Here is a 27,228-nt window from a genome sequence, read left to right as displayed (position 1 = left end):
CACAGTTTTGATTCTGAGTGTTACTACCTAATCACAATTTTAAAATTCTTCTATCTTCTTCCATTAGTCTCTGCCTTCACAACTTGCCTTAAATTACCCTGAAACTTTTCCAATGCTGTGGCCTCAGTATGAATTAATTTTCTAGCCCTTGCAGTGTTTATTGTTTCTGTGCTATGTGAAGCCTGCTCCTGGTTGCTGTGATGTTCGGTTTGAAAAGTAAGTATTCCTTTTCACTTCCATTCTTCCCACTGCACTATTCTTTTTCAAGGCTTTCCCCCTTGTCTCTAGGGATTTCTAACGTTATTCCTGAAGCACTGAACTGCTGCCATATATCTTCTTCTCTGAGAAATCTGTAGCTTCCAGTATGACACATTTCTACTCTCTTCCTTGGCTGCACATTTCTTCCTTGTACCTCTTTCCAGCTCTGAGGTGTAAGTGTTCTTCTCGATTGCTGCTTTTCACCTGCTGCTGCTTCAGTGAATGCTACTCAATGCTTGCCCACATATGTGGCATGGAACTGCTCACACACTGAGTGTAACTTCTTAAAGTGATAGTGGTCTTAAAGTGGTAAACTCACTTGTCTTCTGATTTTTCTTCTCCTATGTCTAATAGGTTGTTTTTTACACCTTGAGGCATTCATGCAATGATCCCACTTCTGATCATCATATTGTACATTGTGATACCAAGCACTGATGGCTTGTGCCCAAGATAGAGTGCTGCCAGCAACTCTTCCCTTCATTGCTGGGTCTAAGGGTTAGGGTTAAAGTTAGGGTTTATCTAATTAGCAGTGCTGGAAGATAAACAACTATTGAATCACAGCAAGAAGAGACACTTCTCAGAACATTGCATGTTCATTGCATGATAACAAAAAAACACAAGTTACGTTGAGTAGTTATGCATTTTAAATAAACTATCAGCAGGTAGAGATTAGAATAGATTCCCTACAGTGTGGAAACAGGCCCTTCGGCCCAACCAGTACACACAGACCCTCCGAAGAGTAATCCCTCCAGGTCCATTTCCCTCTGACTAATGCACCTAACCACTATGGGCAATTTAGCATGGCCAATTCACTAACCTGCACATTTTTGGACTGTGGGAGGAAACCGGAGCACCGGGAGGAAACCCACGTAGACACAGGGAGAATGTGCAAACTCCACACAGTCAGTCACCCAAGGCTGGAATTGAACCTGGGACCCTGGGACCATGCCACCCCACTGATCATCTGATTATTTTCACCAAGACCTTATGCTGGACTGCTTCTTCTACACATGATATGGGATATCATCAGTTTGGCTGGAGCTTAATGCAGTTTTAACATGAACTCTTTCAGAACCATAAGCTTATACAAAACAAAACAGGAAAATTAAACACTGATTAGCCTAATCTTGGTCCTGGGTCAGATCCTGGAAGCTATTATGAAGGATGAGATTTCTGAATACTTGGAAGTGTATGGAAAAAAGGGCAAAGTCAATGTGGTTTCATCAAGGAGAGGTTATGCCTGACAAATCTGCTAGAATTCTTTGAGGATATAATGAGCAGTTTAGACTAAGGAGAGTCAATGGATGTTATCTACCGGACTTCAAGAAGGCCTTTGACAAGGTGCCACACAGAAGGCTACTGAATACGATAAGAGCCTATGGTGTCAGAGGCAAGGTGCTAGCATGGATAGAAGCTTAACTGGCAGAAAGCAGAGATTGGGGATAAAATGGTCATTCTCAGGATGGCAGCCGGTGACAAGTGGTGTTCTGAAGGCTCAGTGTTGGGTCCACAACTTTTCACTTTATACATGAATGATTAGATGAAGAAACTGAGAGCATTCTGGCTAAGTTTGTAGATGATAGAAAGATAGGTAGAGGGATGACGGTATTCCTGATGAAGGGCTTTTGCCCGAAACATCGATTTTTCTGCTCCTCGGATGCTGCCTGAACTGCTGTGCTTTTCCAGCACCACTCTAATCCAGAATCTGGTTTCCAGCATCTACAGTCATTGATTTTACCTAGGTAGAGGGACACATAACATTAAGGAGGCAGGGAGGCTGGAGACGGATTTGGACAGGTTAGGAGAGTGGGCAAAGAAATAGTAGATGAAGTACAATGTGGGAAAGTGTGAGGTCATGCACTTTTGCAGGAAAAATAGAGGGAGGGATTATTTTCCAAATGGTGAGAAAAATCAGAAGTCTGAAGTCGAAAGAGACTTGAGACTCTTCGTTGCAAATGCAATGATGGTACTTATTTTGAGAGGACTTGAATATGAAAGCAGGGATGTACTTCGGAGGCTCTATAAGGCTCTAGTCAGACCACATTTGGAGTATTGTGAACAGTTTTGGGCCCCATATCTCAGGAAAGATGTGCTGGCCCTGGAAGATGTTCAGAGAAGGCTCACGAGAATGGTCCCAGGAATGAAAACTTAACATATGAGGAAGTTTTGAGGATTCTGGATCTGTACTCAATGGAGTTTAGAAAGATGAGAGGGGAATCTAATTGAAACATACAGAATCCTGAATGGCCTGGACAGAGTGAACATTGGAAAGATGTTTCCATTGGTAGGAGAGAATACGACCCGAGGACACAGCCTTAGCATAAATGGAAGACTTTTTAGAACAGAGAATGAGAAACTTCTTTAGTCAGAGAATGGTGAATTCATTGCCACAGAAGGTTATGGTGGCCAGGCCATTGAGTAAACTTAAGACTGAGATAGATAGGTTCTTGGGTAAAAAAGGAATCAAGAGTTATGGGGAGAAAGTGGGAGAATAGGGTTGGGAAACCTATCAGAGTTGAAAAATGTGGGACTGGAAAAACACAGCAGGCCAGGCAGCATCCAAGGAGCAGGAGAATCGACGTTTCGGGCATAAGCCCTTCTTCGTGAAGATACAATAACTGACAAAAGAACTCCTGGGAATAATGAGAAGGAGCTTTGTACACTTTGAGTTAAGACAATCAGGAATACACTGCTTTAAAGGGTGTGGGAAGCAGTATTCAATGCACACATGCATTGTTCTCAGTGTTACAACTGATCCAAATATCACCTCATCAGATGCCAACCGAGAGTTGCAATCAGCATTAGAATGTTAATGCTCCTTGGGATCCATGAGGTTGACAGGTTCTTGTCTGAGACCAAATCCACTACAGGTCACCTGAAGAGTTCTCCATTCTACACATTTCCATATTCATTAACTTACCAGATCTTTTGTGAGCTAACTGCTCATTTCTTTAAAATAATGATTTTCCAAGATGATTGAACTGCTTTCTTTTGAGAAACAGGCACAATCCTTTGTTGCATGGACCCAAGAATCCTGTGACTAAATGTGAACAGAAAACTTCACTCTCTGCACAGATGTTCAGAATCTCTCTGCAGTGTACACTTTGACGAGAAATGCTTTGGAATGTGGAGCTAGTGTTATAACCAGCAGCTAGACAATAACCTTTCCACACTACTATTTTTCTTCTGTTTAATGGCACAGTCTTGCACAGAGCTGTCAAAATATACTTGAAGTGGAAAATACCTTAAAATTCTCTTTTATGTTGGTCCAATTCTACAACATGGTTTTGCAGCATTGCCCTGATGGTAACCATATTGGTTGTAAATAAAACTCAATATAAGTTGTGCCCTAAAAAGGGACGGGCGAATGGTTCTAAATGGCATTACCTTTATTCATATTGTTATTGACATCTATGGCCTATTGTTTACACATTCAAAGATTTATAACATGTCGTCTTCTGGGTGGTCTCTGTATAGATTTGGGTGTAGTTTTCTAACTGTAACAAAGCAACCACTTCTTGTTTCTCATAGCTGCAGATTTTATGACTTTGTTTTTTCCAACATTGGAAAATATTTGGCACAGAGCCTTGACCACCACCTCAAGTTGCCCAACCAACCCCACCAGAAATCCTCAATGCCTTACATCCATCAGACTGGTTTTTCAAAATAAAGCATTCATTATGATAAACCTCATGATCAAATTATAAATCTTACTTTCTCCTCTACGATTAATTAACTTAAACATTCCTTTGTCAACTTTGATTTCTCTCCATATATTCTTGAGCAAGCAATAGTTCCAAGTTTAGCTATCAGAACAAATTTAGAACAGATTTAATACTTCCAGCTGAATAACAAGTCGTTTTCACAGCTGAATAACATTATAACTTGTTTATAAGGAAATGCAAAGCTGTTTTTCTTCGCAATGTTTATTGTATTGACTGATAGGTATCTCAGTAATTAACTTTACTCTAGATCAGAAAAATGTTTAAGGTGTTATATTTTCTTTATAGTAGAGTTTGTAACAATGATTGTTCACTACTATTATTGTCCCAAAGTTATTATGATCCTACAAAAATTTTGCAAATTCTTACATTGGCTCAAGCTTTAAATGCTTAACTTTGTAGCTTTTTTTCTCATAAATAAAGAGAAAGACAATGGAGAAAAAATTTAAAGAAACCCCCTCGTAAAGAATAAAATGTACCAATATCTAGATTTGACATTCCACAGGAAGTATGATCGCTTTTGGGTAAAGGAGCCTGATCACTGAGTCACAGTCTTGAAACTTTGCTGAGCATTGTGGGAGTACCTACACATACTGCAACAGTTAAAGATGATTCAACACCATCCTGTCAAGTGAGTTAATAATGGGCATTGCCTTTAATGTCAACTGTCTGTAAATTAGTTTTTTAAAAAATTACCAACCATTTGCTCACAGTCAGGGTAAGTGGAATCAGAGAGAATAATTCAATTTAGGCTCATGGATTGCATTAGTATTACTCAAAATCCAGCTCCTGGGACACTGCAGGCCAGACTGGTCAAATAATTCAGTTCTATCTGAGTTTATATTTCTTACACACTACTCTGTACAGTCCAGTTATTTGAGCTGTGCTGGTGATGAAGTCATAAATCAGAGCACCGTTGTCAGTTTGAACTATGTACACATTCATGGAAACACCGACTGAAGCTTTGCATGTGGCCCATCATGGTTCATGATTTGTAACTAAGGCATAGATCAAGACAAAGTGCTTGGACATTCTTACTCTGAGTTACTTTCCATATTCTTCTCATTCCCTTTGGCAACTAAATGCTGAGATCCCAGAAATATGCCAATGCAGACACACAAATTGGCACATTGGCACACATATGTGCACTCTTACGCACATAGACACAAACACACAGACACAGACACAGACACAGAGGGAGACACAGCTCCATAGTTTGTCACTTAAGTGTGTGTCTATACCTCTGTTGATGATCCATTAAATCCTTTCGCCACTCTAATTTCCTGTTTCTGCCTTTCATTCCTTGCTCTTTCATATATCCAAAACCTCCCATTAGATATGTCAGTTCTTTCTGCATGAACCACTTATCTGGATACCAAAGGGAATAAATACAATGAGCTTTTCAACAGTGATAATTTGGAGAGGGCAGCTTGCCAGTTTCAGTTATGGTTTCAAAAGCCTCCAGTTTTTTTGCTACCTGAAATTTAAAATCCATTCATTCTAACCTTCTCCAACCCCATATCACCATCATCCTGTAGAGTTAAATCACATCAATATGTTTCCGTGAATTGTTTCCCATTCCCATTCAGTTATCTCTAGTGCCCCCCAAAATCTCTCCTTTGCCTCCTTCTACTATTCATGTTGTCCCCTGCTAACAAAATCTAAAAATGCAAAATCAGTTTTCACACATCCATTGATGACACAAAGCATGTCCTCATCATTGCTTCCTTTCTCCACTGTCTCTACATTATCAGACCGCCTGTCTGATATTCAACAAGGAAGAAGCAGACATCTCCTCTAACTTTGGTTATGCTATTGACTATTGACTCTCTTTTTCTACAGCACTCTGGCAAAGGCTTGGAGTGGATTTCACTGGCTCTGTGCTTGGAAAGGATTTCACTGGCTCCATGCTTGCGATGGATTTCACTGGCTCTGTGCTTGGGATGGAGTTCACTGGCTCTGTGCTTGGGATGGAGTTCACTGGCTCTGTGCTTGGGATGGAGTTCACTGGCTCTGTGCTTGGGATGGAGTTCACTGGCTCCATGCTTGCGATGGATTTCACTGGCTTTGTATTTGGGATGGATTTCACCGGCTCTGTGCTTGGGATGGATTTCACTGGCTCTGTGCTTGGGAGGGATTTCACCGGCTTTATGCTTGAGATGGATTTCACTGGCTCTGTGCTTGGGATGAATTTGACTGGCTCCGAGCACAGGTGCGATTTCACTGGTTCTGTGTCTGGGCTGGATTTCACTGGCGCCATGCTTGGATTGGATTTCACTGGCTCCTGCTTGGTAGGGATTTCATTGGCTCTGTGTTTGGGATGAGTTTCACTGGCTCCGAGGGTGGAATAGATTTCACTGACTCCGTGCTTGGGAGGGATTTCACTGGCTCTGTGCTTCGGATGGATTTTACTGACTCTGTGTTTGAGATGGATTTCGCTGGCTCTGTGTTTGGGAGGGATTTCACTGGCTATGTGCTTGGGATGGATTTCATTGGCTCCATTCTTGAGAGGGATTTCACTGGCTTGGTGTTTGGGATCGATTTCACTGACTATGTGCTTAGGATGGATTTCACTGGCTCCGTGCTTTGGAGGAATTTCACTGGCTCTGTGTTTGGGATGGATTTCGCTGGCTCTGTGCTTGGGATGATTTCACTGGCTCTGTGCTTCTGATGAATTTCACAGGCTCTGTGCTTAGGATGGATTTCGCTGGCTCTGTGTTTGGGATGGATTTCGCTGGCTCTGTGCTTGGGATGATTTCACTGGCTCCGTGCTTGGGATGGATTTCGCTGGCTCTGTGTTTGGGATGGATTTCACTGGCTCTGTGCTTGGGATGGATTTCGCTGGCTCTGTGTTTGGGAATAGTTTCAGTGGCTTTGTGTTTGGGAATGGTTTCAGTGGCTCTGTGTGGAAAGGTTTGGAGATTGGGAAGGACCATGGAGTGGTGAGGGTAAGCTGAGCATGGATTGCATGTCGTCTTCTCACTATCATTCCACATTGCCAGCAGTAGGAATGGTGAATGATGACCTTTGAAATGGACAACAGCTTTGGCGATAGCTACATACTTGCCTGACCCTTGTAAAATATGGCTGGGGATCACACTTACAGTTGGGTCAATGCCACTGTTGCCTTCCTATCTGTTGGCTGATCCCAATTGGGAATATACTGACACTGTCCTACTGACACTGATCCAGACTGTTCACAATGTTGATGTCATGTTTGCCCTTGAATGGGTAGCACGGTGGCACAGTGGGCGACACAGTGGTTAGCACTGCTGCGTCACAGTGCCAGAGACCTGGGTTCAATTTCCGCCTCAGGAGTGTGGAGTTTGCACATTCTCCCCGTAACTGCGTGGGTTTCCTCCGGATGTTCTGGTTTCCTCCCACAGTCCGAAAATGTGCAGGTTAGATGAATTGGCCGAGCTAAATTGCCCGTAGTGTTAGGTGAAGGGGTAAATGTAGGAGAATGGAGTCTGGGTGGGTTGCGCTTTGGCGGGTTGGGGTGGACTTGTTGGGCCGAAGGGCCTGTTTCCACCCTGTATCTAATCTAATCTAAACACCTAACTATACCATCACAAGACCACAAATCTCTACCTCGGCAAAATCACTCAAATCTACCCCTGCCTGATCTCTCTTATGTTGAAGTCCTTGCTCATGTCTTTGTTGTGTCTTTACATGACCATTCCAGTCTTGTTCTGGCCGGCATCCAAAGTTCATACGCTTAGGTCAAACACAATTCTGCCAAGTGCTAATGCACAGCAACACTCACTCACCGAACACCCTGAGCTTACAGGTCTGCACTGGCTCCTGGATGTACAACACCTCAGCTTTAAATTGGCTTCCAAATTCCTTCATGGCCTCGCTTCAAACCTACAACCCTGTGAGAGATCTGCACTCCTGTAATTCTGGGCTCTTAAACATTCTTCATTTTAATCACTTCACTCAGTGATATTCCTTCGGCTGCTAAAGCTCTAAGCTTTGAAATTTTCTCCCTAGACCTTACGGCTTTTTGCCATCATTTACTTTTTCAAGATGCTCCTTAAAACCTACTACCTTGTGATGAGCTTTTCTGTGTTAACGTTTGTTTTGATAACTTCCCTGTGAAGTGCCCTGGAGTTTTACATCAAATGGCCCATTTAACCGTATGTTAAATTGTCGTGAGGAACATGATTTTGATGGACTGGGGTGGACAAAGTTTAAAAATCACAGGTTATAGTTCAACAGGTTTATTTGGAAGCAGTAGCTGTCAAAGTGCTGTTCCTTCATCGGTGGTTGTGAAGCAGGAGCAAAAGACACAAAATTTATAGCAAAAGATTACAGTCTCATGCAGCTGAAATAATACATTGAACAAATCTAATAGATTGTTAAGTCTTTCATCTTTTAGAGTGGGTTTGCTGGTTTCGATTCATTAATATGTAAATCCCAGAGCTCCTTTTAAGTCACATTCTCAAGATAACTTAAGGTTTAAGGAATTTGTATTTGTAGAATTATATTTGCAGTTACATTCTATTTTGCTCAAAGAATGCAGAACCTGCAGGCAGTTAGTGCAGGCAGTGAATCCATGGAGTATTTATAAATAGAACAGTCTGACTCAAGATTGGGATACAGACAAACTCTAACCTCACACCTTTAAGGTATTATCTGAGCTGCGACATCAGCTTTTGTTATAAAACCTCGAGAATGTGACATAAAAGAAGCTCTGGGATTTGCATCAACCTATCACATGATGCTGTGTGATTTTTAACGATTGTGAAGAAGCAGAGGTTGATGATCTGAATAGTAACGATGAGTGTAATAATTTTGCACTGAGAGATACAAGCATGTGGAAAATGCAGGAAAAAGATCTGAATCCGATTACTCATAACAATTCTCACAAAAATGACAAAGTGTAGGTCATGCCAAATGCATGTACGAGAATTAGTTTTCTTCCCTCCTCCTTCACTGAGGAGTTGGCATTTCCCAGGCACAAAGCAGAGGAAAAGGGATGGAGAACAAATGAGTCAAATCACTGTCCCACCATTTTGCCCCTGGAATTCCTGGGGCTTTCCCATGATGAGCAACTGGGGCCTGCACCTGCAGTCGATACAGGGCCATACATCGGCATTTTAATTTTAACAGATGCTGCCTGACCTGCGGAGTGTTTCCAGCATTTTCTGTTTTTGTTTCAGAAAGTCGAATTTATTCTGTTTACTCAGATGTGAAAGTTGTTCTGTTTTAGTTAGTTTAAAGGTTCAGAGTTGGAGTTCATGTTTCAGTCTCTGGGTAGGAATAAAATGACACAACTTTTTCCAACTGTAATGTATTAACCACACACTATTAACATTTTAACAACCATTTAGGGAGTAACAGGTTCTTTATTGCAGGAAATAAGAGAGGAGGTTATTTTGAAATGATTTAAACATCATGAAGATTGCAGCTGTGTTTTTCCACATTACTTCTGGGTTTTTTCATAGCCCCCACGTTGTAAGTTTTGAAGAGATCATTTACACAGACGCTCAGATACATCGCTCTCCATAGTTCACATCCATACTCTGGTATCTCAGTCTTCTCTCAAATATTTTCAGAGTTCCACTCTTAAAACCATTTGTCCTGATTGGACAAAAGAAATCATGGTTACATCATACAAAAAGAACAATCAAGATCTCTGTTCAACATTTTATTGTTTATTTATTATCAATGTTATTAACTGTCTCTTGCTATCTTCCAATGTGATTCCGTTTCAATAAACTCCCCCCATTTTAATTCAGAATCTTCATAAAATTGTTTTGGTTCTGGGAGACCTCAATTATACTTTAATTGCTGTTCTGAAGGCAATGGTCTTTTTGGAACAAAACCAGAAAGTGTTGGAGAGACTCAGCAGGTCTGGCAGCATCTGTAGAGAAAATCACAGAGTTGACATTGTTTTTTGTCTCTACAGGTGCAGCTAGGCATATTGTGTTTCTTCAGTGCTTTGTTTTTATTTCAGATTTCCAGAATCCATGGGTTCTTTTTTGTTTAATTTCAGTCTTTTATTTTTGGAAATGGGTCAGAGCAACATTCATTTTCAATATGCTGAGAGCTAGGTGATACAAGTGTTAAAGAAGAACATAAGGGTGGAAGAAACAAAGGCCTCTTGAGCCTGCTGTTCCCTTTAACAAAATGATGGTGGATCTTTTATTTTAGCTTACTGCACTTTCTCATAAGCTTTTGTTTACTTAGTGGCTAACAAGCTATCAGGAAAAGACAAGGTAGAGAAAGATAAACTATTTCCACTGATTGGAGATTCTAGAACCATAGTGGGGCATGGTTTGTGATTTAGGCCCAGGCCATTCAGGAGAGTTCTGAGGAAGTATGTCTACACAGAAAAGATGATAGAGGTCTGGAACTCTCTTCAAAAAAGGCAGTGAATGCAAGGTCAGTTGTTTATTTTATATATGAGATAGATAATTTTTTGCCAAGCAAAGATATCAAGGTATATAGACCAAAAGCTGTCATGTGAAGTTAGGCCACAGAACAGCCATGATCTCAGTGAGTGGTGCAGCAGGTTAGAATGGCTGAATGGCCTACTCCTGATCCTAATCCATCCATCTCTGTGATGAATGTAATCAACAATCGCAGCTCTCTGTCACAGAGATGTATCCTTGCCTTGTTCCTAAATGGCCATCCCCTTACCCTGAGATTGTGTTCTGGTTCTAGTTTCCAAGTGAAAGGAAGAGCACAACCGGTCAGGCAGCATCCGAGGACCAGGAGAATCGACATTCCCGATGAAGAGCTCATGCTCAAAACGTTGACTCTCCTGCTCCTCGGATCCTGCCTGACTTGCCGTGCTTTTCCAGCGCCACACTTTTCGACTTTGATCTCCAGCGTCTGCAGTCATTACTTTCTCCAAGTGAAGGGAAACATGTTCTTGTCACCAAAACTGGATAAAAACAATGACTGCAGATGCTGGAAACCAGATTCTGGATCAGTGGTGCTGGAAGAGCACAGCAATTCAGGCAGCATCCAAGGAGCAGCGAAATCGACGTTTTGGGCAAAGCCCTTCATCAGGAATAAAAGCAGTGAGTCTGAAGCATGGAGAGATAAGCTAGAAGAGGGTGCGGGTGGGGAGAAAGTAGCATAGAGGACAATAGGTGAGTGGGGGGGGTGAAGGTGATAGGTCAGGGAGGAGAGGGTGGAGTGGATAGGTGGAAGCGGAGATAGGCAGGTAGGACAAGTCATGGGAGAGTGCTGGGCTGGAAGTTTGGAACTAGGATGAGGTGGGGGAAAGGGAAATGAGGAAACTGTTGAAGTCCACATTGATGCCCTGGGGTTGAAGTGTTCCAAGGAGGAAGATGAGGCATTCTTCCTCCAGGCGTCTGGTGGTGAGGGAGCGGCGGTGAAGGAGGCCCAGGACCTCCATGTCCTCGGCAGAGTGGGAGGGGGAGTTGAAATGTTGGGCCACGGAGCGGTGTGGTTGATTGGTGCGGGTGTCCTAGAGATGTTCCCTAAAGCGCTCTGCTAGGAGGCATCCAGTCTCCTCAATGTAGAGGAGACCGCATCGGGAGCAACGGATACAATAAATGATATTAGTGGATGTGCAGGTAAAACTTTGATGGATGTGGAAGGCTCCTTTAGGGCCTTGGATAGAGGTGAGGGAGGAGGTGTGGGCACAGGTTTTACAGTTCTTGCGGTGGCAGGGGAAGGTGCCAGGATGGGAGGGTGGGTTGTAGGGGGGCATGGACCTGACCAGGTAGTCACAGAGGGAATGGTCTTTGTAGAAGGCGAAAAGGGGTGGGGAGGAAAATATATCCCTGGTGGTGGGGTCTTTTTGGAGGTGGCGGAAATGTCGGCGGATGATTTGTCACCAAAACTGTCAAACCTTCCAGAATAATATGTTTCAATGATGTCATCCTTCAATCTTCCTAACCGGAAGGAATATATGCCTAGTCTATTCAATCTCTCCTCATAGAGCAATCCCCTCATCACAGACAACAGTCTCCTAAACCTGCATTTCACTCCATTTAAGATAGTTATATAGTTCCTAAGGAGTCCAAAATTATACTTTGTGAGGTCTCACCATAGTACAGAGAAAGTTACAGCAGAAAATAATGACACAGCTTATTGCAAGGACTTTATGATATTAGTTCCTTAGCTTTATAATCCTATCCTAACATAAAATTAATTAATTAATCCTTATAAACAGATCGATTAACTTTTGAGTTTTTTAGATCAGCCGGTGTGGAAACTTCATTGTTTTTCTACTGTGATATCACAAAGGTCAGAAATTGACTGATTTGCCCTGAAGAGCAAACAGACCTCTAGTTCCATGGTTCCATGAGACTTGACACAGTTGCCAAAAGGAAAATTAATAATTATCAGAATTTGGCTTCAGTTTCATTTAGATAAACTAGTGTGGAATGTTTGCTGTTATGCATTGCTGTGCCAACACCATGATTAAGGACAGTTGAAGGCAATAGTTAGTATTTATTTCAACAATTTTCCGACCTGAAAGCTATACTATTGGATTATGTAATGAAAATGCTTAACTTTCTTCTGGATGCTAATGATTTAATTGATTGCATTTCTGGAATAATTGTCCTTGAATTATGGATGGAGAAAGTGAGGTCTGCAGATGCTGGAGATCAGAGCTGAAAATGTGTTGCTGGAAAAGCGCAGCAGGTCAGGCAGCATCCAAGGAACAGGAAATTTGATGTTTCGGGCATAAGCCCTTCATCAGGAATGAGGAAAGTGTGTCCAGCAGGCTAAGATAAAAGGTAGGGAGGAGGGACTTGGGGGAGGGGCAATGGAGATGTGATAGGTGGAAGGCGGTCAAGGTGAGGGTGATAGGCCCACTCCGGCCTATCACCCTCACCTTGACCTCCTTCCACCTATCACATCTCCATCGCCCCTCCCCCAAGTCCCTCCTCCCTAGCTTGAATTATGGATATCTTTTCCACAAAATGCTGAACAACTCAGCCTTATAAACAGATACATGGCCTCCAGATCCATTCAATAAAATATTGAAAAGAAAGGGATAATTTTGACCAGTGTCCATGAACACATTTTGTTGAATTAAGGATGTGAGTTGATGCATAGTCAAATGTTCAAATCGTCAAACAGATGCGAGATTGTTCCAATATCCAGGGGCAGGCATCTTGCCAGCCATTGGCAATGTGTGTTCACCTGGTCCATAAGGAAGGAGGTCCTGTACCAGAAAGATGCAGATGTGGGTCATAATGTGTTGTGAGAACCTAAGCTACCTGAGGCATTAGTGTTCACATACCGAGAGAATTAATCGTCAGCCTGCAGAAGCTGTGTTGACTTTCTTGTCACCTCCTGACTGTGTGTAACTTTTCATTCTTTCCTCAGTGGTGATGGAGCATGCTCCTGAAAGAGAAACAGCTGGAGGTGGTGCTGCTGGTGTTGTTGGTGTCTATAATGATCATGTTATCTGATTGATTTTTTTTAACGAAAAAATGTTAAGAGGACAGCACTGCTTTAAACATCTGTACATTGGAAATTAAGTTAAAAGAAGCTTCTTCAGCATGGTGCCCCCAGCAGCTTATGTCTGTTACAGTGGAATATTTCTGAGCTGAATGAGCCGTGTTTCAGTATCGAGTTACAAAAGGGAGATTTTAAGACTATACCTTACTGTGGGGAACACAATGTGTCTTTTTAAGGTGTTAAGCAGTACTTCTGGCTGAATAGATATCAAAGTGCCATTCAAATTGGTAACCACGGTATTTGAGAAGATGGTTTCCTTAGGTGAAAGATAATACAAGAGTCCAGCTCCACAGTCAGAAAGGTTATGAAACAGTCCAGAACAGACATTTTTACAATTTGATTCTCCATAAAATTGACTGTTCAGCCAACTTAGGATTCAAATAACAAGAAGCAGCCTCTGCAGACGAATCTTAGAGAAAGGGGAATTTTGACCAAGCTGTGGGCAAAGGAAAAAGGTTTAGAGAAAACCATATACTCTGCTGTCTGGGGAAAGCAGGCATAAAGCCTGAAACCATGGAACTACTGAAGACTAAGGAGCTTTCTCCCCCTCCCAAAATCTGCTATTCTGAGGAACATTCTGAGGACAACAAGCAAAATGACCGAGGAGGTGTTAGAGACTAACACTAGTAAGGCTAAGAAGAACAGGTTACTGAACATGGCAGGAGTGTCAGTCTGTAGTGCATTTGTTTTAATGTGAGGATATGATATGTAAGGCAGAAAACCTTGGGAGCCTGGACTAGTACATATAACAATGATGCTGCAGCTATTAGAGAGACCTGGTTGAGAGAGGGACAAAACTGGAAGCTTAATGTTCCAGGGTTTAAATGTTGCAGGTGAGATAGAGGGGATGTAGAAGCTGGGGGAGTTGTGTTACTGATAAGGGAGAATATTACAGCTGTCCTGAGGAAAAACACTTTGGAGGGCTCATCCAGTGAGGTCATATGGATAGAGCTCACAAATTGAAGGGTGCAGTCATTTTGATGGGATTGAACTAAAGGCCTCCCAATAGCAATGAGTGATGGAGAAACAGGTAGGTGGACGGATAATAGGTTGTTGTGGTGGGTGATTTTAACTTCCCTAAATTGACTGGGACTCCCCTGGTGCCAGGAGCTTGGATGGGGATGTTTCTGAGATGTGTCCAGGACAGTTTTTTGAAATAATATGTAAATAGTCCAACTACAGAAGGGACCATACAAGATCAGGTACTGGGGAATGAGCCAAGCCAGGTGATCAAAGTTTTAGTGCAGGAGCATTTTGGAACAGTGACTATGATTCCGTAAGCTTTAAGTTACTTATGAATAAGTGTATTCATAGAGTCATAGAGATGTACAGCATGGAGACAGACCCTTTGGTCCAACTTGTCCATGCTGACCAGATATCCTAAATTAATCTCGTTCCATTTTCCAGCACTTGGCCCATTTTTATCCAAATGCTTCCTATTCACATACCCATCCAGATACCTTTTAAATGTTGTAATTGTACCAGCCTCCACCACTTTCCTCTGGCAGCTCATTCCACACATGCAACATCCTCGTGAAAAAGTTGCCCCTTCGGTCCCTTTGAAATCTTTCCTCTCTCACCTTAAACCTATGCCATCTAGTTCTGGACTCCTCTACCCCTTTGGATAAAAGTACTAAACTGGAGGGAGGCTAACTACCACAATATTAGGCAGGAAATGGGGAATGTAGATTGTGGGGGTGGGGGCGTGGCTGTTTGAGGCTACATCCACATTTCTCATGTGTGAATCTTTTAAAGGCAGTTGATTAGCATTCAGGACCAGTATGTTCCTGTGAAAATAAAGGATAAGAATGGATAGATATGGGAATGTTGGACGACAAGAGAAACTGTGAGCTGAGTTAAAAGAAAACAGGGGCATCCATAAAGTTTAGGAAACTCTAACAGACAATGCACTCAAAGAATATACAGGTCATTCTGCTATAATGCATGTTTCATTAATGCGAATTCGCTATAACATGATTGACAAAATAGGGACACTGTTTCTAAAGTGCAAAGTTTAAACTGTCCATTGGTTATAATGCAACTCCGGCCCCATTAGTTGAAATGGTGCTCCTATTACGTGATTTTCTTATAACGTGGGCTTATACGAGAACTGATCTACCATGTTATAGCAGAACAGATTGTCAACAAAGCAGAAAAGAACTCAAACAAGGAATTAATAGGGCTAAATGGGGCTATGAAATGTCCTTAGCAAACAGAATTAATGAAGATTTCAAGGTGTTTTATAAGTATCCAAGGAGCCAGAGGGTAGCTAGGGAGAGGATGGGTCCATTTAATGACAAAGGATTGAATTTATGCATGGACTCAGAGAAATGGGTGAGGCCCTTAATGAATATTTTGCATTGGTATTCACAAAGGAGAAGGACATGGTGAATGGTGAGTTTCAGGAGGGGTACATTGATATTTTAGGGCATGGGGATATTACAAAGGAGGAGATGTTTGGTGTTTTAAAAAGTATTAAGGCAGATAAGTCCCCTTGATGGGATCTATTCCAGAATACTGAGGAGGGCGAGGGAAGAAATTGCTGGGGCATTGCATGAAATCTTTGTATTCTCTTTTGTCACAGGTGAATAGCAGTGGAAAGGTATTTTTCAGATTGGAGATTTGTGGGCAGTGGTGTTCCACAGGAATCAGTGCAGTGACCCCTGTTGTTTGTGATTTGGAGGAGAATTTAGATGGTCTGACTAGTAAGTTTGTGGATGACACAAGGTTTGGAGAAGCCAGAGATAGTGAGGAGGATTGCTGGAGGATACAGCAGGATACAGATAGGCTGGAGACTTGGATGGAAAAATAGCAGATGAAGTTTACCCTGGAAAAATACAAGGGTTTTGGAACTGACAAGTCCCCAGGACCAGATGAGATACATCGAAGAATTATGAAGAACGTGAGAGTGAACATTATCAGAGGCACTGCCCATGATTTTTCAGTCTTCCCCAGACATGGGAGATATTTCCAGAAGAGTGTAGAATTGCAAAGCTAATGTTTTTGTCAAAGAAAGGTTATAAGAATAAGCACAGCAATTATGTGAGTCAGTTCAATTTCAGTAGTGTGGAAATTTCCAGAAACCATAATTCAGGATAAAATTAATAATCATATGGACAAATAAAAATAGTGAGCAACAGCATAGATTTTTAAAGAGAGAATTATGTTTAATTAAATTTTAAGTTTTTTGAGGAATTGACAGAGATGTTTAATGATGGTAATGCCTTTGGCATGGCATACATGTACTTCCAAAAGGTGTTCAATATAGTGTCACAGACCAGCCTTGTTCAATAAAAGGAGCAGTACAAATATGAATGCAAAGTTGGCTGAGTATTGGGAAGCATAGAGTACCGGTTAATGGATACGTTTCAGGCTGGAAAAAGGATTGTAGTGGGGTCAGAGGACAGTATTGAGACCCTTGCTTTTCCTGATTTATATTAATCATCCAAATCGTGCAGAGAAGAATTTTAAAGTTTGCCAATGGAACAAAACTTGGGAGCATTACAAAATGTGAATAGGTCAGGATATTGGCAGGTTAGTGGAGTGGGCAAATGGGTGGCAGATGATGTTCAAGGTGAAAGGGTGTGTGTGAAGAACAGAGAGAGCCTGTGTAAAATAAAACGGTACTACTTTCAAAGCTGTATAGGGGCAGAGAGAGACCTAAGTGGCTATGTACTAAGTCCTTTAAAGATGGCAAAATGGCTGGAGAAAGAAGTTGATAAAGCATTCAGTATCCTGGTATTGATTAATAGTGGCATACAGTGTAAGAGCAAGGAGGTTATGCTGACCCTGTCTTATCCAAAAGTTTGACCTCAGCTGAGGTATTGTGTATGATTCTAGATGCCACACTTTTGGAAGGCTGTAAACACATGGAAGAGAGTGTAGAAAAGTTTTAACAGAATGATTCCAGGGAGGAGAAACTTTAGTTCCAAAGATAGATTGCATAAGTTGGGACTGCTAAGAGAAAATTTGATTGAAGTTTTTAAAATCATGAGAGGTCTGGGAGAAACTGTTCCACTTGTAAAAGGATTGGTACAGGTTGTTACAGGTTTAAAATAGTTTGGAAAGGAAGTAAAAATGATGTGAGAAAAGAAAGAAAGTGTCAAACAGCAAGTAGAAAAAAAAAATCTCAGAGCAAGTAGTTCGGGTCTGAACGCACTACGCAGAACTGTGATAGAGACAGGTTCAATCAAGACATTCAAGAGGGTATGAGATGATTGCTTCTGAAGAAATACTGTGCAAGGTTACAGGGGAAGGGTGAAAGGATGGCAGTAAGTCGTCATACTCATTTGAAAAGTGGTGGATAGGCCAAATAGCTTCCTACAGCACTGTATCGAGTCTGTGAATCTGAAAGATCTTTAATTTAATTTTTTTACTATTAGTTCATGTGTGAACCTTACTCACTGAACAGTTGCTGTTAGAGTCTTTATCCTTCCCTACTTAACATGTTCATTTTTATCCACATCTCTACAATGTTCTGCTGTCTTTTCCTTCCTTGTTGGATTTCTAACTCTCTCTTCACCTGAACAACACCTTCAACCTCCTCACCTCTACCCACTGTTTGTTTAAAATTTAAAGTGCCATCCACAGCCCTGTCTATCTTAAGCACCAGGACACTGGTCCCAGTTTAAATAAGGTAGAAGCCATCCCAATGGAAAATTGTCTCTTTTCTGAGTAGGCGCATCAGTATTCCATGAATCAAAACCCTTTATCCCATGTCACTCTGAGACATCCATTTAATTTTCTAATCTGCTTGAGACTCAAACAAAAAGGCACATAGCTCAGTTAACAATTCAAAATAATTACCTTTCATGTTTTGTATTCTAAATTGGTTCCAAAACCTTCAAACTCACTCAACAAATCAGCATTCCTACTTTACCTACACCTTTGGTTCCCACAGATCATCAGTTTTGTTGATCAAAACTTTCTCAATTTGTCAGTTTCACAGAACCTCACTTTCACAGAAACCTGAGCACTCCCCTCTGTAATCCTGGGCAAGTTGCTGACAGGTTGGGAAGCAGATGCCTTCACGTGTTTTCATCTAGAACTGAGAGTTAAAGACAACACTCAATTACCTTTTAGAATGTATAAATGCCTTACCCAGTAGAGATTCCCTGCTCATTTTCAATTCAGTCCAGGCAAAATCTGGAAGAGAGTGGCATGGTATTGGGAATCTGACTCAACAGTTGCTGGAAGGATTTAAATCACCCATGTATTTATGCACATCTCCCCTTGTCTGAGAAAACTGCATCTTAGTGCACTTACACTGTAACTGTGAAGTTAAAATACTTTACATTGACACTGCAGTTCCAATATAAATGCAGCTTGAATTTAGTCAGAGTCCAAACTAACCCCAGAGAGGTGGGAGAATCCCTGGAGAGCATGCTTTCACTCCAATTCATTCGAGTCAAAGCTAATATCACAAAGCTATAATAAACCACAATTACCATTTGCCTTCTTATATTGGTTAACTTTATGAAAACAATAGCAAAAATCTAAAGCTTCTGGCGATACATTAACTGATTCTTTAGAATTGAATCAAATTCATCCAAAAGAAACCCAAAAGAGAAAAAGATGTTAGAACTAAAAAGACACAACTAGACACAAACACAAAAATGATGCTATTCTTTCAAAGGATGGCCAGATATTCTCTAAACAGAAGAAAAGCAAGAAAGTGGCCAATAAAAATAAAGATGCCTCAAAGAAACAAATAATATTGGACTCAAGTCAGGCCCACTCAATGAGAGGAGAGATCCTCTGCCAAAATATTGTCAGCACCTCATTTATCACCATGGGATATAAATATTCAAACCAGTGATCAGAAGCAAAAGAATAATTGCATCAAATGTTGGATCAATAATACATCCATAATAGTATTACTTATGCAGAATATTCAACCAAAACTAATATTAAAAAGATAACTCAAGTAAGCTGCAGTTTTGATATATATTGAAAAGCTGAGAGGTTAGTCATAATTTCCGGAAAGATTTGTATAGATCACAGCAGAAAGGCATACATAGATTTCACTTTATAGACAAGGTAGGGAGGTGGGATAATTTCCCCTTTTACCCACCTCTTCATTGAGTTCACATTTTGTATTTTAAAGGAATGTCTTAACCCCTTGAATGCTGTGACTCTTAAAAACAAACAGAAAACATTCTTTCCTGTAAATTTAAATCAAAAGAAAGAATTAGAAACTATTTTCACAATGCCCAAAATGTAATGGTAATATGCGTGCGCATGTGTAGAACATGCAGCAAGATTATTTACAGGATCAAAAACAAGGGTTCAATCTTACAAGTTTTTGGCTAATTGTTACTATCACTGAGTTTCTTGGAGGGTTCTGTCTGCAAGGCCCAATGAAATCACTCACTTCAGATAGAAACATGGGAGCAGAAGCTGTGAGGTTGATGCACAGCAAGATGTATGCTGCCTTGGCCAAGGATTGCTGAACAGCAAGGCCATCTGCCTGGTTGAGTGACTGTGTGAATTGACACAGCAGAAAAGGCAAAGGAGGTAGGTGAGCATGGGAATAGGTGCTAAGTGAGCATGCACTAAGAGAACAAACAAACAGCCCTGAGATACAGTCTCGTTCAGTCCCTTTCAAACCTCCTCAATAATCATCATGGTTATCATCCAACTCAGTACTCTGTCCTGCTTTCTTCCCATATCTTTTGATCCCTAATTGCCAAGTGCTATATCCAATTTCTTCCAGAAACCATACAAAGGCTTTGACTGCTTCCTGTAGCAGAGACTTCCATCGGCTCACAAACAACTTCCTGGGTGAAGAAATTTCTTCTCCCCTCAATCCTCAATGGTTTATCCTGTATTCTTTATCCTGTGACCACAGGTTCAAGACTCTGTCATTAGGAGAATCCTTCTTATATCTACCCTGCCTGATCCTGTTAGAATTTTATAGATTTCTATGATAGTCCTACCTCATTCTTCTGAACTCTAGCAAATATAAATCCTAACTGAGTTACCTTCTATGACAGAGTTCCCTCTTGTACCCTACTCATTTTACCCAGTTTCTCTGAACAGAATATACATTCTGCTTGAGTGCCCTAACCACACAGCCCTGGACACAGTACCCAGACCCTTGATTGATGCCTATACATTTCCCCAACCTCATTTGTCCTACACCCCAGGACTCACCACTATGGAGCCACAGGACTCCCCACATTGCGGGGTCAGTGATCCCCTGGTTTAGATCACCCCAACCAGAGGGCTAACTGTGGCCAATGCCCCGGACTACTTTCAGAGGCTTCCCTTTTGAAGGTACAATGTTTATTTGACTTGTACAGTTCAGTTTCTTGTCTATAATAACTCCCAGGATTTGATAGTGAGGGATTCAATTACAGCAATACCATTCAACATCAACGAGCAATGATTAGATTCTCACTTCTTAGAGATGGCCATTGCCTGACACTTGTAAGGCATGAATGTTACTTGCCTCTTTTCCAATCAAGCCTGGATATTGCCCAGGTCATGCTGCATATGGTTACTGACTGCTTCAGTACTTGAGGAGTTGCAGATTATGCCAAACATTGAGCAATCATCAAAACAATTCTCCTTGTTGACTTTATGATGGCGGGAAGGTCATTGATGAAACAACTGAAAATGGTCAGGCCGAGGACACCTCTCCGAGGATCTCCTGCAGAGATGTCCTGGAGCTGAAATGACTGATCTCCAGCACCTCAACCATCTTCCTTTGTGCCAGGCTTAGGACCAACCATCAGAGAGATTTTCCCCTTATTTCCTTTGACTCCAGTTTTGTTAAAGCTCTTTCACGCCATATTCAGTTAAATGCAACCCTAATGTCAAGTGCAGACATTGGTGAATTGAAACAAAACCCTTTCAGTTACGGAACACACCCTACAAATTTCACCACTCTTTATCTCACCATAGGAAATACTTCAACACACTGCCATGAATCTGACAAATCACAACAGGAGGCATCTTTTAACTTATACTTTAACTACTACCATGTGGACAAAAATCATTTTGTTATCAAATAACGTAGGAGGTGCAAAAAAGTCTCAATTATTCAACAAAGTTTGTGGAACTTATACATTAATGATCTGATAAAGGAACTGAGGGTATCATTGTTTATTTTGCAAATAACACAAAGAAAGGTGGAGAGACAAGTAGTATTGAGGAGGCGGGAGGGTGTAGAAGGAATTGGATGGGCTAGGAGAGTGGGCAAAGAAGTGGCAGATAGATTACAATGTGGGAAAGTGTGAGGTCATGCACTTTGGTAGGAAGAATAGAGACATAGAGCAGTTTCCAAATGGAGAAAGGCTTTGGAAATCTGAAACAGAAATAGACTTAGGGGTCCTCATTCTAGGTTCTCTTAAGGTTAACATGCAGGTTCCAGTTGGCAGTTAGGAAGGCAAATGTAATGTTAGCATTCATTTCAAGGGGGCTAGAATACAGAAGCAGAGATGTACTGCTGAGGCTGTATAAGGCTCTGGTCAGGCCACATTTGGAATATTTTGAGCAGTTTTGGGCTCTGTACCTAAGGAAGCATGTGCTGGCATTGGAGGGGATCCATAAGAGGTTTACAAGAATGCTCCTGAGGATGAAAAGCTTGTTATGTGAGGAGCGGTTGAGGACTATGGGTCTGTACTTGGAGTTTAGAAAGATGAGCGGAGAATCTCATTGAAACTAATGCTGAGAGGCCTGGATGGTGTGGATGTGGAGAAAATATTTCCAGTAATAGGAGAGGCCAGGATCCTAGGGAACAGCCTCAAAGTGAAGCAATGATGCTTTAGAACTGAGATGAGGAGGAATTTCTTCAAGCAGAGCGCGATGAATCTGTGGAACTCAATGCTGTGGAGGCCAAGTAATTTACTGTATTTAAGACAAAGATAGAAAGGTTCTTGATTAGTAAGGGATCAAAGGTTATGGGGAGAAGGCAGGAGAATGAGGTTGAGAAACATACCATTCATAATCAAATGGCAGAGCAGACTTGGTGGGCTGAATGGCTGATTCTGTTTTTGTATTTTATGGTCTTATAGAACTTTGTAAGTACTTGAGCAGTAACCTATGTAGTCGTAAAAGTTCTACTTTTTTTATTATTAAAGATTATCACAGGGGCTTGACTGCCTCACTGGCTCTGATAGTGTAATCAAAATTGGATTAATAATACTGGAGCGCATATAAAATAATCAGTCAAAACCATTTATGCAAAACATCATCCAAACTGCAGATAGAGCAATAAGCGCAGCCAGAGGCAGCAGTCATCTCGTTCATCAAGTTATTAAAGAACAAGATTTTATTTGCATACAATGCCAGAAGTGAAGACATTAATTTATAGCTGTAACTCTTTGCAGATGTAACAAGACTTAACTCCAAAATTCACAGGAGAGATGGCCAATCTTCAGTTTAACAAATCCCTCCAGACAGCCAGTAGCTCAAGTTGCTGATAGTTGTAATATTCTTGATGACAAGGTTTGTTCCCGGTAGTGCCTACTATACAAGTCTTCTGGCCTAATAAGTGAGTTTTACCAGCTCTTGACTCAAACAACTAAATGCAGCATTCAGCCAAATCACAACATTTCATATCAGAGAAAGAAACATTGACATGGTCCAGATCAGTGGTTTTGGATTATATGTTCTGATCAAAGAAGATTTTTGGATGGATCAGCAGCCCAATTTAAAACCACCATACTTGTGAATGGACTTGATCATATAAGAAAAAAGGTTTCACATGTTGAAAATTAGAGGAACAGAAAATCACTGACACAAAAAAACACATAATGGTAGGTTTTAAACAACTAGAAGGTGTTCGATCTCATAGTTTCCAATGAGAGTCCAAGTCACGGGGTGGTTTCAGAAAACTTTTATTGCAGCTGTATTTTCAGGATAGCTTCATTTCTCCAGAAAAATAAGGCACAGAAAAAGCTTCAGAATGACTTACCTATATAGTTTAAACTTAGAGTGCACATGTCCCCCTTTTTGATTGGTATTGGTCAGCAGTGCTGAGTTATCCCTTCATAATTGACTCTCTAGGTACAGCATCTTATACAGTTCAGGTTTGCCTCATGAATTTATTTAGAGACAAAAGAAACTGCAGATGCTGGAATCCAAGGTAGACAAGCAGGAGGCTGGGGTCCTGAAAAAGGGTTACACCTGAAACGTCAACTTCTCCACCTCCAGATACTGCCTGACTTGCTGTGTTTTCCCAGCCTCCTGCTTGTCTGCCTCAGCAATTTATTTGACCAAGTTTAACTGCTGATAGTCCCTAACCTGAAGGAAGTATTGCCGCACTCAACAATTTCCAATTAAGCTAATCATAGCTCTGGGCAGCATGGTGGTTCAGTGGTTAGCACTGCTGCCTCACGGTGCCAGGGCTCCGGGTTTGATCCCAGCCTTGGGTGACTGTCTGTGTGGAGTTTGCACATTCTCACCGTGTCTGTGTGGGTTTCCTCCCACAATCCAAAGGTGCGCAGGTTAGGTGAATTGGCCATGCTAAATTGCTCATAGTGTTCAGGTATGTGCAGGTTAGGTCAAGGTAAACTATACGTTACAGAGAATGAGTCGGGGTGGGTTATTCTTCAGGAGGTCGGTGTGGACTTGTTGGGCCAAAGGCCGTTTCCACACTATAGGAATTCTATGATATACTACGATATCACTGAACATCAAAGAATTGAACAGGCTTGTCGTACACTCTTGGTTTTTCGCAGTTCCATGATGTTACCAGACTCTCTTATCTCCCTATACCAATATGGGAGCTGCTTTTACTGTTTGAGGCCGGTTTGAATCTTTTCCTCTAATGCTTTTAGTGATTTTTACTGTATACAGGTAGTTCTTCTATAATGCGATGCTTGTATTCTTGTGCAACCCCACATTATTGAAAAATTGCACTTTAGAAACAGCACTTAATCATGTTACAACCAATACATATTTTCAAAGTTCACACTTGAGAAACAATGTCTCCAATTCGTCAATCACGTTACAGCGAATTCACGTTAACGCGCCATAGCAGAACAACCTGTAGGTGGATATTTAACGGCTTCAGAATCTATATCTATGATTAATTGAAGAATCTTAACTAAAACCTACTCTTAGTATTGTAATAGATTTGACTAAATAATTCAAGTGCACTAATTAGTGTGCAATGTTCTTATCTGTCTGATGTGTAAACAACTGCAGCTGCACATTCCCTGTCACTCCAGCAACCTTGAGTCTGCAAAGCAACTGTTGTTTTATCTGTGAAGACTATATTAAGCAAATATTTTCCTGAGCCCTCTAAATACTGTCAGCCATTTTTTGCTGCATTAGCCATGGGCAGTTTGTGCCGCTCAATCACGGGCAGTTCTAGCAGAAGGTAATTACAGAAAAGAATTCCACTCATTTGAATCCATTTATTTAGAGCAATTTTATTGCACTCTTGTTATAACGTATAATTTTTAAATAGCATTTTTACATTCTGCAAAGTTATTCCACCTACTGTCTGCCCTTGGTATGAAGAAGAATTTGTTGATATTTATCCAAAAGTCTTTATTTGACCATTTGAACTTATGCCACCTAGTTCTTCTCCAATAGTTTAGATTTAATTAATGTTCCAGGTTGTATTCTTCCATACTCTTAACAACATTAAATCCTTACATAAGATTATCAATTAAATCCTTCCTTTTCAAACAGAAAAATCCACATTCTATTATTAGTCCTCATTCTAGCCCAAAGACAGTCAATAGCAGTGGAATATCCAATTGGTACAGTGGATGGCACGGTGGCACAGCGGCATAGCAGTTAGCAGTCAGAGACCCGGGTTCAATTCCCGCCTCAGGCAACTCTGTGTGGAGTTTGCACATTTTCCACGTGTCTGTGTGGGTTTCCTCCGGGTGCTCCGGTTTCCTCCCACAATCCAAAAATGTGCAGTGAATTGGCCATGCTAAATCGCCCCGAGTGTTAGGTGAAGGGGTAAATGTACGGGAATTGGTCTGGGTGGGTTGCGCTTTGGCGGATTGGTGTGGACTTGTTGGGCCGAAGGGCCTGTTTCCACACTATCAGTAATCTAACCTAATACATATTTCAGCAGCGATGAAATGACAAACCCAACTATCAAAATAAACCAAAACAGAAATTGCTGGAAAACTCAGCAAATCTGGCAGCATCTATGGAAAGAAAGCAGAGTTAATGTTTCAGGTCCAGTAACCCTTCCTCAGAACTAACAGTAGCTGGGCAGAGATGGGCATACATGCTGAAAGCAGGAGCTCAGGCATGGAGTGTGTGGGTTTCAGGAAGTGATGGGAAAGGAGTGAGTGGAGACAGAGCCCAGAGAGATACAAAGACAGTTAGAAAGACAAAAGGATGGATGATAGAGTGCTGAGGAGAAAGGAAAGGTGATAATGTTAATAAATGGGATTATAGTTAGATGAAAACAGGTTGGTTGGGATGAAGGCAGACCGTGTGATGACAGGGCTTAGGGTGTGCAGGTGGATAAAGGACATAGAATGACGTGTTCAGATCCTAAAACCATGAGTTCAATAATGTTAGAACCGGAACACCTTCCTCCAGAATTTTGTGGTGAGTGATTCAAAGGGAGTTCCATGGCATCGTCTGCTCCTAAAGGCCATCCAGCAACACTGTCAGGCTTACATAAAGGGGCTCCCTCACTGATCGATACTATCAAGACACCCAACATCAGGAGCTAAGAGGAGTGCGTGCTGAAATCCACTCCCGAATTCTTGCTTCGGATTCCCTATCCTCCCTACACTCACTCACCTGGATTCGGGTTCTGCCTGGGACCGCTGTTGGCAGCAGCCAGCACTCACAGTGGCACCTCTGGCAATGCAACGTTGCTGGCCTCTAATTGGCAATTAATCAAGACTTCTACCCCCATCGTATTTAAACCCAGGAATGATCTGCTCCTGGCCAGTCACTTAAATTGCTTCAGATAACCCCCACCGAACAAACAAATAGCTTTCACTAGTTCTCCAAATCGTGGTGGTTATTTCCAACATTGGGAATGGAATCCTGGCTAAGTTCTCAACAGAGCACATTACTGTTTGATTAGAACTTCTTCTGTCCTATGTTCAACGCCTTAGTTTGAAGTTCAACATTCAAATAACTTGACTAATTCATAGCTTGCCTTGATTGATGATGTTTGATACAAAGATTGTGAGTCATTTTCAGCTCAACATTCACATTTCTGACACTTCTCATTGAGTATTTTTGTTGCCAACTTTTCCTGTACATGCTGCATATGCAATATCAGATTTCATCAACTCTTTTTCTGGTCATTTGCATTTGTACTTTGCCATATCTTCACTAAAATGATGATCATTGCTTCTGCCCCTTCAACTGTTTCTTCTCTACTTCCAGGGTACATTTAATTCAAGTAATAGAGTCATAGAATCATAGAGACGTACAGCACGGAAATAGATCCGTCGGTCCAACTCATCCATGTTGACCAGATATCCCAACCCAATCTAGTCCCTGCCAGCATCTGGCCCATATCCCTCTAAACCCTTCCTATTCATGTACCCATCCAGATGCCTTTTAAATGTTGCAATTGTACCAGCCTCCACCACTTCCTCCGGCAGATCATAGCATTCACGTACCACTCTCTGCATAAAAAAAGTTGTCCCTTAGGTCCCTATGATATCTTTCCCCTCTCACCCTAAACCCATGCCCTCTAGTTCTGGACTCCCCAATCCCAGGGAAAAAACGTTGTCTATTTGTTCCATTCATGCCCCTCATGATTTTATAAACCTCTATAAGGTCATCCCTCAGCCTCTGACACTCCAGGGAAAACAGCCTTAGTCTATTCAACCTCTCC

The 27,228-nt window shown here is 41.4% G+C and overlaps 1 long non-coding RNA gene across 1 annotated transcript in view; it reads right to left on the bottom strand.

Moving 5' to 3' along the window:
* Positions 1-9,311: 9,311 nt before the first annotated feature.
* Positions 9,312-27,228, bottom strand: part of LOC132815749 (uncharacterized) — a 76,129-nt gene continuing 58,212 nt past the window's right edge. The window contains exons 3-4 of the long non-coding RNA XR_009644703.1: positions 18,540-18,584; positions 9,312-9,566 (exon numbers count right to left, since the gene is read on the bottom strand). This is a non-coding gene — a long non-coding RNA (uncharacterized LOC132815749). The remainder of the gene's footprint in view (positions 9,567-18,539; positions 18,585-27,228) is intronic.

The sequence above is a fragment of the Hemiscyllium ocellatum genome, chromosome 5, assembly GCF_020745735.1.
Source record: "Hemiscyllium ocellatum isolate sHemOce1 chromosome 5, sHemOce1.pat.X.cur, whole genome shotgun sequence".
NCBI classification, from domain to species: domain Eukaryota; kingdom Metazoa; phylum Chordata; class Chondrichthyes; order Orectolobiformes; family Hemiscylliidae; genus Hemiscyllium; species Hemiscyllium ocellatum.
Note: the sequence above shows the minus strand (reverse complement) of the source record. Positions and strands in the feature narration are given on the sequence as shown.